The sequence below is a fragment of the Protobothrops mucrosquamatus genome, unplaced genomic scaffold (assembly GCF_001527695.2).
Source record: "Protobothrops mucrosquamatus isolate PMUCROS unplaced genomic scaffold, P.Mucros_1.0 scaffold956, whole genome shotgun sequence".
Taxonomy (NCBI): Eukaryota; Metazoa; Chordata; class Lepidosauria; order Squamata; family Viperidae; genus Protobothrops; species Protobothrops mucrosquamatus.
In genome coordinates this window covers 365497-372783 of record NW_015387200.1, presented here as the reverse complement: position 1 = coordinate 372783, position 7287 = coordinate 365497, and positions in this window count along the sequence as shown.

The window sequence follows — 7287 nt, the reverse complement described above, 5'->3', positions numbered from 1 at the left end:
CATTTGTCTCTCTGTTGACACCTTTATACAGGTATTGGCAGGGGGACTATTACTTGGGGATTTGAGAATTTGCTGCTTTAGCTTTGATGTATCTGTATGGGAAATAGGGAGGGGGAAATGGGCCATCAGGAGCATCAGGATGAACTCCTTTCTGACCAGTTTCAGCCTGTTACCAAGGTCGCGGGGCCAAGAAGACGACGTTCTCACCTTCTCATCTCAGAGTTCTCAAAACACCTTCACGCCAGCGGATTGGCTCCTGATGGACTGGGGCATTGGGGTGGGGTTTGAACAAGAACAAATTAGCTTCACAATTTGCGCAGGAACTTCAGATTCTGCCTGGCTTCTCTACAATCACTTTCTCTCAGTAAAAATTCCATTTGAAATAATGCTTATTTCAAGAGTCATGCTTTCCTGAGAAGACAGATGACGCAGGAACTTACAGGTATGTTATGGTAACCTAGCACTTTTAGGTGCCAAATGAACTAGAAAACTAAAATGAGTGAAAATGAAGCTCTCTTTAGATCATCCAGCATCCTGCGGGCCGGATGCATCATGCCGAAACCGCGCCCACCCCATTGCTGGCAATGGGAAAAAAGTCACGATATGTCGTGACACATCACGTGACATTGCAAGCTTGACACCCCTGCTTTAGATGGATTTTTATTTTTTAATGGCTTGGCACTTCAGCCAGAAAACATTGGTAGAATTGTAAATGTTGTTACGTGATATTCTTAGTTGCTGCAACCCATGCTACTAGTCAAATCCTGTATGTAATTGAACTAGAATGAAAAAGGTTTTGGCACCTGTTTCAATCACCATGCTCTGCAATGGGGACTGCTCTCTGCTCTTTTGGGTCCCTAAAATGTCCCATGAAAAAAATGCATGTTAGTGTGAATCTTTGCTATGCTATTTGAGCAAACCTCAGAAGCAATTTGCATGATGCATGTCAAATATGCTGGACCACATTTTCTACGCTCCACCAGCCCGCATAGTTAATGGGAATTGTAGACTACATATCAACAGTAGAGGACACCATATTAAAGAAGTTTGGTAACGTTGTTATTGGAGAATGTGTGTTTGTGAGTGATTTGGTATATGTCTAATTATTGTTTTAGCCTTCCTTTTCTTTTTGTCTCTTGGCTCCTGGGCTAAGTACAGCCTATAAATTGTCAAATTTTACATCTGAAAAACTCAGAGAATACTTTGCTTGCTATAGTGATGCCTGGAGAATCTTGTCCTGCAACATTTGTGCTAAGCATTTTTTTTTAAAAAAACAAAACAAAACACCCTAGCCTTTTGTTCTCCTATGATTTTTGGCATTCTTTGCTGTTTCCAAAGCAGGATATGCACAACACTGAACCAAACTTAGTTTCTTTTAACATTTCAGAACAGATAGAACTAGAAGGAAATGCACAGAGATTAACCTCTTGGATGCTCTTAATTATGGTGCGTGTAGATATCCTGAAGCAAATAGATCACATATCCATGTAAATTTTCTATATTGCTATTTTTAAAACTATCCCGTGAATTTCAAGCACTACATCTGGCCTTGTAGAGTCCAGTTCTTTTCATTAGTGCAGATTCACAAGTTACTTCCTATGATGGGACCAGGAAGTCATTTTAAATGGGATGGATTCACTCACAGAATTATTTATTTCATCCAAAGATGAAAAATGAGGATAAAATGGATTAGTCCAAAGATAGATTGATCTGTCCTTTTCTGATAGTGGAAAATTCTTCTCGTTGTTGTTAATTGCGAAGTTGTGTCCGACCCATCGCGACCCCATGGACAACGTTCCTCCAGGCCTTCCTGTCCTCTACCATCTTCTGGAGTCCATTTAAGCTCATAGAGAATATTATTTGCTGAGTGAAATCCACTGAAGGTCAATAATACACTTGTAAATTGTAACTGATTTATATGTGGCGCTAACCTACTGCTTTCTTTCATATTTACTTACTGATAATACAAATGCTTTATTGATCACCTATGAGGCCATATAAAAATACAAAATATATATGAGAATAATTTTATTTATTTAGCTTAACCCTGGCATACAACTTAAGAACACTTAAAAATTCCCTAACAGTCTCAAAACAATCAAACATAAATAAGATAAATATACAACATAAACATATAACATAAATGTCTAACACCAAGAATGCAGGAGATGAAACATCACTTAATCTCATGCAGCTACCTTGCTGGCTAACAAGACCGTATGTCACAAAATAAAGGCAGAAGTAAAATAAAATCCTATTTTTATATCTCATCTCTTTATATCTCTCTACACCTTATAGTTTACCCCAATCAGATCCATATGGAGTTCTTTTATTGAGATAAAAGATTATATTATTTGTAACATTTGGGTTCTGACCACACATAAAATACATTGCTGTAATGTACAGCTTCCAAAGAACTGTGTGCCTAATGTCTGGTTCAACATATTGTTCTCTAAAGGAAAATATTTGTAGCTATAGCTGTAGGTTGAAATGAGGAGTCCTTGGTGTTCTCGTACAGGGTTGTTTCTTGCAGGTGTTTCATTACCCAAACTGGGCAATATCATCAGTGCTAGTAAGGAGTGGAATTTGCTCTCAGTTTATATTCTAGTGGCTTGCCCTGTCAGTGTTTATGGGGGTGATCTTTGATCAGGCTACTGGTGGGAGTGGTCTTGAAGGTTCTTTGGGCTGTTTATTATTAGTTTGTTTGGCAGTTCCTTGATTGGGGTATTGTTTATTTCTTGATTGTTGGTCTAATGTTAATCTTGGATGGATAAACCAAAAGACCCAGCAGCCCCAGAAGAAAAATCAGGAGTCATCTACAACATACAATGTAATGACTGCAACAGCCACTATGTAGGACAAACAGGCCAATGGCTGGCAGAACGAATCCATGAACACCAACTAGCAGTCAGAAGACATGATGAAAACTCTTTAATTGCACAACATATAGAGACAGACTTAACCATAGTTTCAGCTGGGGAACTGTGACCTAGACCAAGCCAAGTCCAAAATCACTAGAGAATTTCTAGAAGCCTGGAATTCTGACAAATTAGCCATCAAAAGACACATAAACAATATCTACCATATATTCTATGCAAAAGAGAGAACAAGCCAAAAAGGGAACAAAAAGACCAAAATACCTCCCTACCAGCAAGCAACACCCAGAAGAACATAGATTAACATCAGACCAACAATCAAGAAGTAAACAATATCCCAATCAAGGAACTGCCAAACAAGCTAACAGTAAACAGCCCAACCAAATAACCTTCAAGACCACTACCACCAACAATGACAGGGCAAGTTACTAGAGCATAGACTGAGAGCAAACCCTGAGGATGTTACCTAGTTTGGGTAATGAAATATCTGCAAGAAAACAACCAAGCTCGGAGACACCAAGGACCCCTCATATTGTCCTCTCTCTTAAATAGAAAGTCATTCAAGTAATATATATATAGATAGCTACTCCTTGATTTTCAGCTACAGTTTGGACCAGAAGTCCCATTGCTAAGCAAGGTGCTTCATTGCAGTTGTTAAGTGAATCACACAGTTGTTAAGCAAATCTGACTTTCCCCCATTGACTTTGCTTGTTGGAAACTGGCTGGGAAGATCAAAAATGGCAATCACATGATCCTGGGACACTGCAGCCACTGTAAATACATGTCAGTTGCCAAGCACTCAAATTTTGATCATGTGTCTGTGTCAAGGTATTGATTTAACAACTAACCAGCTTATGTAATGTAAGATGTAAGTTGTAAGATGTAATGATGGGAATGACTCAGCAGGGTCTGTGTCTCTTTAAGAGCCTTTGTATAAAGGGGAGGCTCTGCTGATGTGTTCTTTCTTCTTCCTTTCTTCCGTTTCCTGCTGCAATTGTGATTTGTTGGATCCTGCTGTATTAGCACATGTATGTATATTGTTCCTGGTATATGATATTGTAGATAGTGTAAGATAAACCACCATTTAATACAAGCCACTGTCTACTGAGTTTACTCCTGGGTTATCTCACGCAATAAGACTGTGCAAGCTTTGACAGTCCGTGGGGATGCTGCAATGGGCATAAGTGCAAGGACCAGTTGTAAGTCATTTTTTTTCAGCTCCATTGTAGCTAAAAGGTTAACTGGGTATTACCTCATACCTCCTAGCCCTTCCCCAATGAAATTACCTCCTCTGTTTGGTTACTTTTCTCTGTGCTGGTGGACATCAACAAAGAAAGCACTAAACTAAAGCTATCCATTATTTTTATTTTCTAAGAAACCTCATTGAAATGAATCTCAGAGACAGGCTTGGAAATTGAGATGCAACAGAAGATTGGTGTATGGCTTTGCAGCATTCAGCTTCCGGTTTAAAACACTTAAATAGTTTAAAAAATGTTAGTGAGGGAGACAGCCTGGAGGCCCCTTGAAGCTAAGACCTGTCTATGTACACGTTGGCATCCCTAGGCACCCTGCTGGAAATCCAAATCCCTGTCCTCCCCCCAATTTTTTAAAATAAAAATAAAAATAAAAGAACATCTTGCGATCTGAAAACCACAATGAGAGCAGTAGAGATGTGAGCAATTTATCTTATGGCAGATGGCCAGATCCAGACTCTGGAGCAATCTTATATGGCCACTATCCAAGAAGCAAAGGATAGCACAACATTTTTCCCTCTGGAAACATTAAGCAACTAAGCAGTGAGTGCACTATAGGTTCTGAAAAGTTTAGTCCCCTACTCAAAAAAATCCTCACCCAGTCTATTTTGGATCATTTAAAATCTGTCTCCTATCTTCACTTTTTTTCATGGTGAATGACGAAATCCACAAGCATGACCAATGAAGAATCAAAGAAATGCAACCTTGCTGGTCTTTCTTGATGTCTTAGAGGCTTCAGTACAACTGAACATTTATTTATTTACCTATCAAATTTATACAGGGGATTCCATGAGATGGTGGGGTGGAGGGGCAGCATTCTTCACTTACTCTCCTTCTTCTTAAGAGAGCGATTGCCATCAGTTCTGCTACAGGGAAGTGACTTCTGTTCTTTGATGTAGGTCAAGGCTTTCAATTCTCTCCATTTCTCTTAAACATTTACAAGAAACTGCTAGCAACCCATCCAGTGGCATAGAGTCATACTGAGAAACCTTATCCACCTCAGCCCCAGGCCAAACAAGCACTGCAGCAGAAGCACTGACCCAGGGCCTGGAAATTGTCAGGGTCTAGATGGGGAAGAAGAAAAGATTCAATATGAATCCTTCCAGATGACAGAACTCGGGTTGGTGGACCAAACAATTCCAGGAAAGGGCCACCATTGACTCTGAACAAGATTGCACTCAGAGATGGCATGTAATGTGAGGTTCTTTGTGGGCACACAGCTTCTGTTTAAATGAGAAGGTGGCAGCTGTGTCCAAGCAGGTTTATACCCAGGCACCTCCGGTGCACTAGGGTTTTGCTGTTCCCAGGTTAGGTGATCCTGTTCTCAATCATGAAATATGCTCTGCAAAAAACTGCTCTTGAAAAGCATGTAAGGAAGAAGAAGAAGAAGAAGAAGAAGAAGAAGAAGAAGAAGAAGAAGAAGAAGAAGAAGAAGAAGAAGAAGAAGAAGAAGAAGAAGAAGAAGAAGAAGAAGAAGAAGAAGAAGAAGAAGAAGAAGAAGAAGAAGAAGATGATGATAATAATAATAATAATAATAATAATAATAATAATAATAATAATAATAATAATAATANTGTTCATTTTATTTTAATGTGTTGTATGTTTCTTCAAGATGGCCTTTACTTAGAAAGTCAGGATATTTATTTTGGCACGAACAAACAAGCCAAAGAGTGCAATACATTCCACAAGGAGTAAACCAACTTCCATGTATTTTTCATATATGGTTTGCTACAAATCATTTCTTGTATGATTTGCTTTGCAACTGCAACCTTTGAGGAGCACAATCAGACCAGAATTATATGCACATCTACCCGAGTCCCGTTGGATTCCTTGAAATGTACGTGCAGGTCAATTAGGCAGAAGACTGCTGTTTCGTTTCTTTGTTCCTCTCATTCTTGAAAAAAGTAATAACCTTCTATCATCCAAAGAACTATAAATGCCTGCTGACTTAGGTATGATGTGTTTTGTGGAGTCCTTTGTGCTCTCTGAGTGTGTTTGTTTGCTCGCAGACATTTTGTTACCCAGCTAGGTAATATCATCAATTCATTAATCAACTAGGTAACATTATCAGCACTGATGATGTTACCTAGTTGGTTTATGAAATATCTGCAAGCAAACAACCAAGGTCAGAGAGAACCAAGGACTCCAAAGTTCAATCCCAGGCTATGTATATTCTCTTCTATATACTGTTTTACAGGTAGTCCTTGACTTACAACAGCTCATTTAGTGATCTTTCAGAGTTACAATGGCACGTGATTTATGACTGTTTTACACTTACAACCTTTGCAGCATCCCCATGGTCACAGGATCAAAATTCAGATGCTTGCCAACTGGTTCATACTTATGACCGTTGTTGTGTCCCGGGGGGGGGGTCATGTGATCCCCTTTTGTGACCTTCTGACATGCAAAGTCAATGGGGAAGCCAGATTCACTTCACTTAACAACTGCAGTGATTCACTTAACAACTTACCAATGGGGCAAAACTCACTTAGCAACTATCTCACTTAGCAACAGAAATTTTGGCCTCAGTTGTGGTCATAAGGCAAGGACTATCTGCATTTGGGTTTGGGCTCAGCATGGTGCATGGTGATTTGTAACTTACTATTACAGATGAATGGAACCACAACAGTTTGTTCAATAAACTATAGTCCAAACATAGTTTAGTGCAGTATATCAACCCTGGACTGGGCTCTCACCCTGTACTATGGCCCAATGCAAAGTGTTTGGTGTCGTTGTAAACCCAACAATTGTGTTATACTTTAAAAAAAACAACAAGGCTTAGCAAGTTATGTGGATCTCTTCTTTAGGTTTGGTGGAAAACCACTGGCTCCTAAGTGTTTCTAAACTCCTTGCATCCCTAACCTTAGAGATGCAAGGAGATAGATTGAGCTGTTGAGAACTGTAGATTCTCACTCTCTACAGAATTTGGCCAGGGTGATTCCATCCCTTGAAGAAGGATGATGTAGAATGGAGGGAGGGGGTGTTCCTGAAAGTTCAAGGATTAGCTATGTACTTACAGGTAAATCAAGAATTCAAAAACTTATATTCTAAACAGGAACTCTGGTAGTAATTAGCAGATGGTGAGATGGAAGAGGAGGTGGAGTAGCACATTTTCACATACCATGTCTAGGTGGAGGGGGTTTGTTATTTTCATAATT